The following is a 14,845-nucleotide window of genomic DNA, read 5'->3' as shown; positions in this document are numbered from 1 at the left end:
TATCAACAATCATCACTAGTAATAATCATGTAGTCAACATACACAAATAGGAGGATACAACATGTACTCGTACATTAAAAAAAATTGTTTAATCATGTTGACTATGAAGGACATAGAGCGGGTGATAGCAACATAGAACCCATCAAACTAAAAACATGATGCTTTTTGAGACCATAAAGACGTTTATGAAGCTTTCAAAACTGACTGGGTTAGTGTGCAACACCTAGAGAGCATGTGTTACTTTTTCATGAAGATCACCATACAACAATGCATTCTTAACATCCATGAGAGATAGATTCCACCGAAAAACATAAGTAACTACGATCAAGGTTTTACGTAGTCTTCGCAATGCATGCAAAAGTTTCTTCTTAATCCATGCCATACTTCTATGAATAACCTTTAGAAACCAACCGAGCCTTAGTACCATTCAAGTAATCCATAAAATTTAGTTTTAATCTTATAGACCCAGTGAAAACCAATTGCTCTTAAGGTACAATAATAGTACCAAATCTTATTTTTTAGTATGGTATAAAGGTGTAAGTTCATCAACCATAGTAGCCTGCCAGAGAGGATCAAAAGAAGCCTCTCTAAAGGACATAGGCTCCGAAACACGGTGTGTAAAGACAATAAATAAAGAAAAATATGAATAAGAAGAATAATAAAAGTTGGGAAGTTTAGTAGAGGTATGAACATAAGTAGACCGACACAAGGGAGGATCATCCAAAATCTCAAGACAAGATTAAGTGGTCGTAAAAAGGGAGTCATAAGAGGTGCGTGTCTGGAGAATCAAAGTATCATAATCCGTGGGTGGATCATCTTCAACGAGCTGATAAAGAGGATCAATACGAATGATATTTGACTATGTCATATGATATGGCTATTAGGAATTGAGAAGAATAGAATATGCTCTAAAAACACGATATGGCTAGAGACAAACTTTTTTACTGGCCGGATCGAAAGAACGATATTCCTTTTGAGCAATTCTATAACCCAAAAAGACACACAATGCAGACTCATGATATAATTTTGTATGCTCAATATGTGAGCTTGGAGAAAGAAGCATGTACAACCAAAGACATGCAACGATGAATAATTAGGTACATTCCCATTCAGTTTTTCAAATTGGGAAAAAGCTGAACTATGAGAAGTTGGAATTTTATTGATTAAATAAACAACAGTAAGAATGGCTTCACCCAAAAACATAATAGGAACCTCAACGTAGAAAAAGAATGACGGTTTATTTCAACAAGATTATTGTGTTTCATTTCAACAATATCGTTTTATTGAGCAAAGTCAGTACACGAGGTTTGACGCATTGTCCCATCATAAACAAGTACCTTCAAAAGCTTGATAGAAGTGTATTCACCTTCCAACTCACAATGAAAACACTTAATGACAACATAATATTGTGTCATTATGTGTGCTAAAAAATAAGAAAAATGGTAAGATAGTCTGATCCACGTTACATAAGGTAATCACATATAACGAATGAAATCATCAATAATATAAACATAATATCTACAATCCCCTTTTACATACACAAGATAAGGTCCCTCTACATCCATATGCACAAGATCAAATGAGCAAGGTTGGTGGAAATTATTTAGGGAAAGGCAACAAATTTGGCTAATTTACAAACACTACAATAACAAAATATATCATTAGTTTGAAAATTTCTTAAAGCTCTCGTAGATACCAAAAACTATAAACGAAACACAACATTATGACTCAAACGAGAATTCCATAGGTAAAAATCTAAGGATAAACGAGTCAAATGAAAACATGACAATTCTACACTAAAGTCTGCAACATCTAATACTTTGAGTTTGTTTAAAACATAGAGTCCCTCTTGCTGACGACATGTTCAAATCACCTTATGAGATTGCAGGTCATAAACACAGCAAGTGGAATAGGAAAACAAGACTAATTTAACAAGATTCACCCAATTGACTAGCCTAGACAAGATTTAGAGTCAGAGTAAGAATATAGTTGACATCGAAAAGAGAGACAAGATATATGTGACAATATAACCAACACTTTCCAATGACATATGACTTCCATCATCAGTCATAACAGATGTAGATGAGTGGGGATACACTGAAACAATAGACGAGGAGGAAACATATGATGAGAGGAATATGAATCCAAGATCCACATAGAAGATATACAAATTACAAAATTTGTAATCTATTCTCGTAGTTCTCAAAATATGATGCGAGACAAATATTTTCAAGATATACAAATTACAAAATTTGTAATCTCAAAATAGCCAAACAACCCGAAACTGCAAAATCAAATCTCGTAGTTCATTTTTTCACACGTCATACATACTTAAAAATCTCAAATCCATACAAATCTTCAATGTTCATAACGTACATTTATATGTAACAAACATATTAAAATTTTGTGATAATCCAAAGGTGGACAATTGTGTATAGACTTTGAGGCTCTTATATTATAAGAACATTAAGAGAATTATATTACAAATGAAGAAAAAGTTATGAATACTTAATAATTAAACAAAGAGAATAATAAAACACTGATAATAATAAATATATGTTAATGGTAATATGAGAAAAAAAAATGTGTGAAAACAAATTTATACCTAACTAAGTCACCAAAACTAAGAAATTTGCTAACATTTTGTAAATTTTAGGTAAATATTCATTTTGGTGAGGTGGCATCTAGTGATTGGTTTGAACTTTCCAATTTTTTCCTTTTAATTTGTAATGTATTTACAATTATTTACAACTAATAACTATTAATACTTTGACTTTTATTTACAACTATTTACTGCCATCAATCAATTTCGGTTTTGTTGAACTACGATATTTAAAACATTGAAGATGAAAACCTGCATTGAAAAAATAAAATAAATGATTCGTGAGTTAATAATTGTGAACAATAGCTAATAAACATGATAAATTGGTTAATATATAGTTAATAGCATTTACTGAACAAAATAATTATGAAACTAAAAAAAACACGTGGAAAGTTTGAGTAATTTGAAAGGAAAATTTGAAAGAATAAACAACATAAATAATGAGAGAATAAAAAAATATATTAGAGATTAATATTAATGGTAGTTACTTGATTTAATAACATGAGGCATGTTGATGCAGATCAAAAGAGTCTAGAAAATTGGGATCGCATAAACGGATAAAAGAGGAGTGTTTTCTGAATGGAAACGTCCTAGTAAACAAGATCCACATAGTGGGGTCTCACCATTTAAGCCTAATTCGGACGTTTAGGCTTTCAAAATGACGTTTTGTGTTCTATCTGTTTTATTTCATTATTAGTTTTTTTTTAATTTCGTTTATTAATGTTTGTTAAGAGTCTTTATTAATGTTTAATTATTCAGGTTTAGGGATGTGAATGGTCACAAGATGCATCTATAAATCTTGGTGACTTGTTTTGTAAAAAAAATAGATTATGAATGAAAAAAAAAATTAAAACCTTTGTGTTTTTATCCCCAAATTCGTGTGTTCTTGTGAGTACCCGATTTGATGCCCGAGACCTAGTATTCGTGAGATCAGCTGCATCACATGTGGATTAAAAAAACATGACAACTGAGTTATTTTTAGTATTGTAAATAAAATCTTTTGATTATTTATTAAAATTTATCTGAAATTTATTACATGACAAGAATTATGATTTCATACCGCTATATATCTACAAAGCCCATAAACTTTAATAAATTTAAACTACGAAACAAAAATAGCATAATTTCTAGCTCAAAGACTATTATCTATCGTTGAAACTTGAAACTGAACACAAGACAGTTGTCAAGTCCGCTAAGATGACAATAGAGTATTATGCCATATTAAGTAGCCCAAAATAAAAAGTTCTTATTCAAAGCTTACCATTTGATGTTGTTTATATTATAAATAATAATAGTAGTAAAGATTAAATTGAGGGACAACAAACAAGTTTAAATTAACACATTAGCTTGTGCCACATGGACAAGAAATATTGGGTGGATTTAGTACATGTATATTCTTATGCCCTAAACATACTTTGCTCTGTAAATGGGAATCAAATAAGTGTATAGATAAGGCTCTTAAGCAGGTGGGTCTATTGATTCAAGGTTGCTTGGCCTCAAAGCTCTTTATTCCCTTTAATTTTTTTTCTTTCTTTCCAAAGCTAAGCTAAGCTCATCATAACCGTCCCAATGCTTATTAATTAAAAAAAAAAAAAAAAAACCAGTGCCATTGGGAAATCTCATATCACCCTGTAGTATGTACATGGTTTAAAATTAAGTGCTTTGGACCCTCATGTCTATTTTTTCCATTGAAAGGAATATAAAGAAATTGATGGAAATCCCACCTTCTTAACTCTTTTCAATTTGTGTTTTTTTTACACACCTTATAGAATATTCAATCCTTGCTGATCTTTCACAGGCCAACATTCTACAATTCTCTAAAATATCATATTCTCATAAAATTTACTCATTTATCTACTCACCAGTTGCATATAGACAAACAAAACTTGTTTTCAGTGGCCATTCTTCCGGACGTATTGCATTATGGGGACTTCTAGTATTTTCTCCGAAAAAAAAAATACTTCTAGTATTTTCAGCGCCCGAACAGAACATAACCACTCGGAGTGGCGATGAAGGCTTTATCTCTCCCGAGTCCCACATTCACACATATGCTCTCCCACACAACATTCAAAACATTTCATTAACACTCAATGCCCCTCTTTTTACTCTTCACCTAAATTTTGATTGTTTTCTATCTCAGGTTCGAAGTCGATCTCGCACGTTGACCCCGCATTTCATTAACTTAGCACCATCAGAAGTGCTATCATCATCATGGCCAATCCAGAATCTAAATGAGGTTCCTGAAATATCTTTGCTGGATCATAGATCTAATTACATCCGAGGATGAGATTTTTCATGACGTCAGAGCTGGAACTCACCGCAGGCGTGTAGGTACGCAAAGTAGGTTGTACTCTTTGTATCTAGTTTTGTAAAGCCGCGGGAGAAGGTCCTCCCGTTTGCGACTGTTATCGGAGAAATCAACAAATTGAACATAATGTAAAGCCCAATATTTCATGACCCGGATTGGTTTCGAAGCCTATAGAGTGTCCCCGGTACATTGATATTGATCCAATCTGGATTATTGTCACTCGGACATACCTGCAACAACTGTGGACAGTACCACACAAGTTTTAATAATAAACTCTCACTTGTGGCGGAGGAAAACCGTGGTTACAATTATTGGGAAATAAAGAATGACGAAACCGTGATTACACAAATTTTTTATGATCTCTCTCTTCTATAACTAAAGACTTCACACTAAAAAAGTAAACTAGCAGAGTCAATAAAAAACACCATGACAAGGAATGACCAATCTTGCTAAGAGCGGGTTCTATATTTTCCTGTTGATACACATGGACAAGCTGTGTATTCTTAGTAGCCATGGAGATAAAATTCCAACAAACATCAGTCACTCAGTGAGGTTTTATTTTCCTGGTCAACGAATCAATGAGCAGCTTGGAATCACTTTCAATTACAGTTATATCTTTCCAAATAGTAGCCATACTTTCAATGCAAAATACGAGACCACATAATTCAGCAGCAAGACTATTAGACACTAAAACAGGTCCGGGAATATGCTTTCAGAAAAATGAGAAAAAGACATATATATATCTATATCTATATAATATAATAAGGCAGAATGATCGATTATCTTCCTCTCTCTCTTCCGTTTTTATTCTTCGTCTCTTACTATCTTCCTACTTCTTCGCCGCTCCTCGCATCTTCCTCTCTCTCTTCCGTTTTTATTCTTAGTCTCTTACTATCTTCCGTCTTCTTCGCCATTCCTCGCCTCCCGCGATTCCTCACCATTGCCACCGAAGCCCTAGCTCTGTCTCTGCAATCGGTTCTATAGCCCCCAAAAAAAACTCAGCGACTATGAGATCAAAAGGCTCGAGAACATCCGCCGCCACTACCGATCTCCAGTTCAGGTCCCTCCACTTCATCTCCTTCGAATTCGTTATATCCCCTGTCTCTCTATCTCTCTCACCTAATCAAGATTTTTGGGTATTTCTGAATTTTTGTTTCTGTAGAATTTAAGTTCGAGTCCGAGTGATCCATCAACTCTGAAGTTTTCAATCGTGTGGCTGGGAAATTAGTCATTTGTACCTTACAGATTGTTGGAGTATTTAAGATTTGCGATCGTCTTGAACCTTAAGATGCTTTGAAACATCTAGAGATGATTTACTTGTTTTTTTGGAAAAATTCCTCTTGCCAATTGCAAATTTACCCACACCGATTCTCTTTCTTTGGACGGTTTTCTCTTAATTAACTACCTATTTGTTCTTCTTGGTTTTTTGATTTGGCGTCTCTCCCCGCATTTTCTTTCCTACCCGTGCTCTCAGTGGACTCAATCCGTGACCCAATTCTTCGCTTTGCTGCAACTCGTCGGTCATTAGACGGTTCTAGCCCTAACTCCAGCGACGAGACTGAACTCACACGGACAAGAAGGTCATGGAGCACTCTCGATTTCTCTCCGACGATTTCTCATAATACGACGACGAAGATTCTAATTTTAGTTTTCAATTCCGTTCCTGACGACCAGACTCTTCTTACCTCACTTTCACAGGTTTTGATTTCCTTGCTTGATTTTGCTATTACGTTTTGATCATGATTAAGTCTCGATCAATAGTTATTTGTGTGGATTCAAAGTTTAGGTTAAGAAATTGTCAGATTCTTCCATATATATAGCTGATTTAGGAGATATTTTTGTAGAGCGCATTTAGGAGTTTTCCCGTTACGTTTTAGGGTTTAGTTATATTTTTTTAGTTTGTCTTAGCTTTTTTTATTTATTTGAAGTTTGTTATCTTCGGTCATATTTCCTGCTTATTATGTCTCTGTCCTTAGCTGCTTAAGGTAGCTCTCTAATAGCTGTAGTGCCCACATGTTATTGATGTTTTATGTATCTAAGAATTTTGTGAAGTCTATTAGACATTTTGGTTTTGTAGTTGAGTTATGTTTAATTTGAATTGTCGATTTTGTGTGGTTGAAACGGTGGTTAGAGATTCATAGAGATTTTGAGTTTAAATTTGGTTTAATATATTTTTTCGATTGGAATTTTTTATCCTGGATTTCTCTTAACTTAATTTTTTTTTCTTTTCTTCAAAGTTTGTCATCTTCGGCCGTATCTCCGCGTTCAATGTCCCTCTCCTTCGCTGATTTAGGAGATTTTTTTTTGTCGATTATGTGTGGTTCAAACGGTGGTTAGAGATTCATAGAGATTTTGAGTTTAAATTTGGTTTGTTTATATTTTTTCGATTGGAATTTTTAATCATGGGTTCTCTTAACTTAATTTTTTTCCTTTCTTCAATGTTTGTCATCTTCGGCCGTATCTCCGCGTTCAATGTCCCTGTCCTTCGCTGCAAAGGTAGCTCTCTCTCTCTCTCTCTCTCTCTCTCTCTCTCTATTTGTTTTTTTTTTCCTTATAAGATCTTTACTGTCTAATCTCTCAAATAGGTGTAGTGCCCACATGGTGTTTGTTGTTTTGTGTATCTAAGAATTTTATCTATTAGAAGATTAAAATGGCGTCCATTATTTTTTGGATCAGAATAAATAACTTGTTGTCGCACGAAAATGAACAACTATTGTATACCTCGGGCGGTTCGATCCAAGGCCGGACCAAGTGATCTCACCCGGGCCAAAAGTGTGAACTCGAAAGTCTCGAGCTAGGCTTTCTCCGATCAACCCACCTCTCAGAGGAGGGAAGGGGTGAGGAGGAGGAGTGACCGTGCCTTTGTGTTGTAGGCTGCCTACGTACCCGTGTGTGGGATCAGGTCAGAACGTAGTTCAGGACGTGTGATATGCAGTATGAAGTGTGGAGCCTGAGAGAGAGGCGTACTCGATGAAGGAGACGGAGCGCGGAGGAGTCCTCGGCGACGTCTCAGAACTTCGGAGATCGCGGACACGTCTAGTGTGCTAGACGCGTAGGGGATTCTCAGCGGGGAATCCTAGGAGCATGCATGGGCACTAGGAGGCGTTCGATCAGAGAGAGCAACGTCCGGAAGTCCCCGAGAGTGCTTCAGAACCTCTAAGAATGAGAGAGACTTGTAGGAGTGCTTCAGGCCAAAGATGGCATCAAGAGAAGCAGAGGAGAGTGAGAATTCGAGCGTATCGATATGAATGAATGGGATGGCCTTCCCCTCAATGAGAGGGTGTATTTATAGGTGTTTGAGGGCCTTAAGAGGGTCCTTTATCGTCCATGTGGGACTAGGGGCATGCGCACCATCAAGCGAAGTCGCACGGCACGCGCGGCGCGCAGGACCTCAGGCGCAGCAAGCAGGCGCTGGCACGGCGCGGGATTTGCGGCGCATGGGGCGTGCTTTCCGGACAGCGCGCGCGCGGCGCGGGCGCGTCTTGGCGCGGCGCGCGGCGCGCCGTGAGGGGTGCGCGGCCGGTGCGGCTTGCTGCGCGCACGGTTTACTTGAGAGGCGCGCGGCGCACGGCCTGTTTCGTCGGACTCTTATGGGCCTTAGTGGTCTTCGGATATCACGCTTGTCACGCGAAATATGAAGGTCTCTACTCGATGAGCGTGACTCAACTCGAGGAGCGAGGCTCGACTTGAGGGCTTGACTCAAGGAGAACGACTCGAGGCTCGACTCGAGGAGAATGACTCGAGGCTCGACTCGAGGAGAATTATTCGAGGCTTGACTCGAGGAAAACGACTCGAGGCTCGATTCTGTTGGAATCGATCTAGGGTTTGAGAAAATAATTAACGCTTCGTTAAGCGGCGGAATTTTAAAAATTTTCTTTTACAAGTAAAACAGTTTTTACTAACCTAGACAAGTGCAAGTACATGTAATTAAAAACCAATATGAGCTAGATATTTACTAACCTTTCTTGAAGCTTGAACTTTGAAGAAGCTTGTGGAAAGTTTGCAATGCTCGTCTCCCCTCGCAGCACGTCTCTCTTTCTTTCCTCGGCACCTCGAGCAACCACGAAAGTTTCTATCACTAAATCACTCGAAAAGAAGGAATCAGTGAGTGGACACTTTTAAACACTACGACTTAAGAACAAGTCTCGAAGTCGCATAGCTAAACACTAGGTCGAGTGAGGACCTAGGTGCCAAGACAAGAAAAATCGAAAATAAACTAGAGAGAGAGAGAGGAGGGGCGGCAACCACAAGTTCTAGAGAGAGAAGCTCTCAATCTCTAATTTATGTGGAATGAGAAAACAATGAGAATGAGGGCCCTATTTATAGGAGAGGGGTTAGCCTTAGAAAATAGGAGTTTCCTCTTTTTCCAAGCATTCATGAGCAATCTCTTATTGCCCATTCTCTCCATATGCGCCCATCACATTCATTCCCTTAAGGGATTTGTTTCCTAATTTGTTTCCTCTTCTTTGCTTGTCCTTGCCGCCCATATCCTTTCCTCTTAGAGGAAATTTGTTTCCTCTTTTTCTTTTGGCAAGTATCTAAATACATTTATGCACAAAATAAACTCTCTTTCTCTTAGGTATTTGGGCGCCCAACACTTCTAGAAAGGCTTCTAGAATTTTCTTCACTTGTTCATGACAACATAAGAAAAGGCCCATTTAGAATTTTCAATAAAATTCTTATGAAATGAAATTAATTCACAAGGCCCAATGATCAAGTCATGGCCGAGTGACATTAAGTCATCAAATGAACTTGTCAAAAAATTTATTGACATTCATTTCATCCTTTGTCTCAAAAGACAAAAATACCCTTTTGACTATTTTCGTTCTTGTTTTGACTTAGCTTCCAGTTTAACTATTCCTATCGATGTGATTCGTGACAGTGACCTCATGGACCCAAATGAACAAAGGTTTAGCTAAACACTTGGACTCAAAAGTTCACAAACCTTTTCCAAGTTTAGCTTAATGTCAACTGACTCCACTAAAGAGCTGACACTGAAAATCTCTCGGTTCAAATGAATTTATTTTCTACTCAAGAATTCGACCTAATTATGATGAGCGGATCCACTGAATATTATCTATGTTTACCCTTCATGAATGTCATCAGCTAGTCGGGATTTACTAAATTACCATTTTACCCTTCTAGCTGTTATTTCCTCAACTCATTTGTCGCTTGTGAATAAGTTAGAAACAATGTATTGACGAGGAGCTAACAAGTCACATTGTTTCATCCAAAAGAGTCAGGACTCAATTTGGACACTGGCCAGTTCATTTATTCACACTCCAAGGAACAAAGCATGAGGTGACATACATTGCATTTCAGCAATCTTGTACATGAATTCCATATCTATGAGAACTTCACAAAGTTACTCATGACAGACTCACAACTTAGTACTTCACCAATAGGCCTTGTTCGGAATCACATAGTGAGTCCGAACTTTGACTTTCTCAAATGAGAATACTAAGGTGTGAAATGGCATGTCTCATTTCAGGATTAAGGTAAGCATGATGCAATTCATACATAGTGACTTCGAGACATAAGAGGTTAAATGGTTTGTTCTTATATTGTCTCTAGAAGTGCACTGGTCAATTCAGTACCTTCGGAAGATACCTAGAAGAACTATAGAGTCCCCAACTCTCAATGCCTCATAACCAGACATCATAGATTCTTCTAACAATCATACTGAGGTCAATAGTCCTTTGACCCTAAGATTGCGAATATATCGTTTTAAGCAAACTACGAAGAGTTTGTTCATGCAAATCTACATTTGTCTCTTCGTAAGTTGTTAAGTTTGTTTATGGACTAAAAGACTAAGGTTTTATCATAAAGCTTCAAACAAAGAAGATTGAATGAACGTTTCAACCTTTTATTAATGAATAAGCAATTACAAGCAAGAGTCTTCGTAAGACTATATGACATCAAATGTACATAAATAGACACTTCTACTCTTCTTGTGGGCACCATTGACAACAAACTCCCACTTGACTCAAAGAAGATGTGAGTAGTCCTACATGCCTAATCCCTCTCGAAGTTGGTCGAAGACCATGTTCGCTAGGGCCTTGGTGAATGGATCTGCCAGAGATCTACTTCACCTCCACGTCTCCGCGTTGCGCGATCTCTCGAATCAAATGGTATTTCCTCTCAATATGCTTAGAGCGCTTATGGTTTCTAGGTTCCTTTGAGTTAGCGACAGCCCCACTATTATCACAATAAAGGGTCATGGGCTCGTCGACGTTTGGAACAATTTCCAAATACTTAAGGAATTTTCTAAGCCATACAGCCTCTTTGGATGCTTCACAAGCAGCCACATATTCTGCTTCCATTGTGGAGTCAGCAATGCAAGATTGCTTAATACTTCTCCACACAACAGCTCCACCATTAAGGATGAACACAGATCCCGAAGTGGATTTCCTGGAATCCTTATCCGCTTGAAAATCGGAGTCGGTATATCCCGTCATAGTCAGGTCAGTACCTGAGTATGTAAGCATCAAGTTCTTAGTTCTTCGAAGATACTTAAGAACATGCTTAACAGCAATCCAGTGCTCGGGTCCAGGGTTGGATTGGAAACGGTTAACTACGCCAACGGCGAAACAGATGTCAGGTCTAGTGCAAAGCATAGCATACATGAGGCTTCCTACGGCAGAGGCGTAAGGAATTTTCCTCATGTCTTCAATCTCTTGTGCAGTCTTGGGAGACTGGTCTTTAGAGAGTGAAACTCCATGCCTAAAGGGTGTTTGGCCCTTCTTGGAGTCTTGCATCGAGAAGCGATCCATCACCTTATCAATATAAGACGCTTGAGAGAGCGACAGGGTCCGGTTTTTCCTATCTCGAAAGATTTGGATCCCCAGAATGTACGCGGCTTCTCCTAGATCCTTCATATCGAATTGCTTTGCCAGCCAGACCTTAACCTCAGATAACTTACCCACGTCATTACCAATGAGTAGTATATCATCGACATATAGTACCAGAAACACAACTTTGCCTTCGTGTATTAACTTGTAAACACAAGGCTCATCTATTGACTGTTCAAAGCCAAAGCTCTTTACAGTTTCATCGAATCTAATATTCCATGACCTAGATCCTTGCTTTAATCCATAAATGGACTTAAGCAACTCACAAACCTTGGTCTCTTGACCTTCTTCCACGAAACCGTCTGGTTGAGCCATGTAAATGCGCTCGTCAAGATTGCCATTCAGAAAGGCTGTCTTGACATCCATTTGCCAGATCTCATAGTCGAGAGCTGCAGCTATGGATAGGAGTATGCGGATGGATTTAAGCATCGTGACTGGCGAGAAGGTTTCTTCATAGTCAATCCCTTCTTGTTGGGTATAACCCTTCGCCACAAGTCGTGCTTTGAACGTCTCGACGTTCCCATCAGGACCCCTTTTCTTCTTGTATATCCACTTACACCCTACGGGTTTAATCCCTTCAGGAAGGTCTACAAGTTTCCAGACTTTGTTGACATACATCGAGTGCATTTCAACTTTCATGGCGTCAAGCCAAAGGTTTGATTCAGAACAAGCCATCGCTTGGCTATAGGAAACAGGGTCATCCATGTCAGAGACGGCTACGAGAGAGTCCCATAAGACATGTACCTGTCAGGCTGTCGAACAGTCCTCCCACTACGTCGAAGTACTACTTGACGAGATTCTGATGAGTTAGGTTGTGTTTCGGTTGGGGTAAGAATAGTTCTTACAGATGAGGTAGAAGCTTCCTCACCCAACTTTTCTTCAAGCACAATTTTGCTTCTAGGTTTCGCATCCTTCATAAAGTCCTCCTCAAGGAAACGAGCATTCGTGCTAACGAAAGTCTTATCGTCCTCGGGACTATAGAAAGTAAAACCTTTGGTTTCCTTCGGATATCCTACAAATAGGCACAATTCTGACCTACTAGCCAACTTGCTAGTCTTTTGCTTCAGCACGTGTGCAGGGCAACCCCAAATTCGGATGCGGCCAAGATTCACTTTACGGCCAGTCCATCGTTCATAAGGAGTACCAGGAACCGTTTTGGACGGAACTTGGTTCAGAATATAGGCGGTTGTTTCAAGGGCATATCCCCAAAAGGAAAGCGGGAGTGATGAGTAACTCATCATTGATCTAACCATCTCCATAAGAGTTCGGTTTCTTCTCTCTGACACTCCGTTTTGTTGAGGTGTGCCAGGTGCGGTAAGCTGAGAAGCGATACCTTCTTCTTTAAGAAAGTCATCGAACTCTCCAGACATATACTCACCACCTCGATCGGATCGAAGGGTTTTGATCACTTTGCCAGTTTGCTTTTCCACTAAAGCCCTAAAGACCTTAAATACGTTAAAGGTCTCGGATTTGTGTTTTAGAAAATAGACAAACCCATATCGTGAGTAATCATCAGTGAAGGTAACGAAGTATTCGTATCCTCCACGTGCCTGTTGGCTGAGCGGACCACATACATCAGAATGTATTAGTTCCAGCAACTCAGTGGCTCTTCGACCCTTATCAGAGAAAGGTCGCTTAGTCATTTTTCCTTCTATGCAGGATTCACAAGTAGGTAGTGAACCTATTGCAGAGGCTTGGAGTGGACCGTCCCTCACAAGTCTCTTAATCCTATCTAGACTGATATGACCAAGTCTTAAGTGCCATAGGTATGTTGATTTTGTTAGATCGGAGGATTCAGAAAGTTTGATCCTCTTTGGCTCCCTAATTAGATCGTTATCTATTTCGGTGTCTAAAAGAGAAGGTTGAGTGGGATAGATGTAAAAAAGACCATTCTTCATACATGCATCAGTGACGAAAGAATTAGAAAAAGAAATACGAATTCCATTCTTTATAAACTTTAAATAATAATCTTGCTCGAAAAGTTGAGCAACAGACACTAGGTTTTTCCCAAAGGAAGGAACATAATAAACATTATTCAAATTTAAAGTTCGATCTTCAAAAGATAGCGTCACGGATCCCACAGCCTTCGCAGACACCACGCTCTCATCACCCCACTTGAAGCAGAAGTCGCCATCCTCTAAGCTTTTGCTTTTCCTAAAACCAGTCAAGGAGCAGCAAATATGGTTAGTAGCAGCGGAGTCAATAATCCACGATGATACATTATCAGCTACTAAACAGGCTTCAGTAACAAGTACAATACCTTTTGCTTTGGTTTTGAGGTAGGCAGGACAGTTCCTACGCCAGTGACCAGGCTCGTTGCAGTGGTGGCACTTGTCGTTAGACTTGTCCACCTTTGGAGCCTTTGGCGCCTTCTTCTTCGTGTGAACCTTAGGTTGGTTCTTCTTCTCGGCGTTGCGAGGTCTCTTCTTAGATCCAGAGGTGGAGGCAGTAGCATGTACTTCTCCTTGAGCCCTCTTTTTCTTAGTGAGTGCCTCAGCGGTTTGAAGTTCCTTCATGAGCTCGGTAACAATGTACTCTAGCTTGTTCATGGAATAATTCAACTTGAAGGTATCAAAGGTTTCGGGGAGAGTTTCCAAGATCATATCTATTTTAGTCTCCCCATCAATCTCAGATCCAAGAATCTCCATCTCGTTGAGATAGCTAATGATCAGCATCATATGATCTCTAACGGGAGTTCCAGCCTTCATACGACAGTTCATGAATTGTCGGACCGCTTGTTGCCTAGCTTGACGTCCTTGCCCTCCAAACATCTCATGGAGATTGTAGAGCATATCGGTGGCAGTTTCATAATCACGATGTTGTTGTTGCAACACATTGTTCATCGATGCCAAAATATAGCATCTCGCAATCTCATCGGATCGAAGCCAGGCCGCCAGGGCGTCTTTCTCCTCTTGCGTCGAATCTTCATTCGTTTGAGGACAGGGGGTGGTGAGAACCCATTTGTGCTTGTCGACAGTAAGGACTATGTCGAGGTTACGTTTCCAGTCGACGTAATTGTCGCCTTCGAGTTTATTCGAGGAAAGAATTGTAGAGAGAGGGTTGAGAGACATATTGCCTATAAAA

The sequence above is a fragment of the Urtica dioica genome, chromosome 6 (genome assembly GCF_054948205.1).
Source record: "Urtica dioica subsp. dioica isolate 48M chromosome 6, U.dioica_male_clone48M_v1_H2, whole genome shotgun sequence".
Lineage (NCBI taxonomy): Eukaryota > Viridiplantae > Streptophyta > Magnoliopsida > Rosales > Urticaceae > Urtica > Urtica dioica.
Note: the sequence above shows the minus strand (reverse complement) of the source record.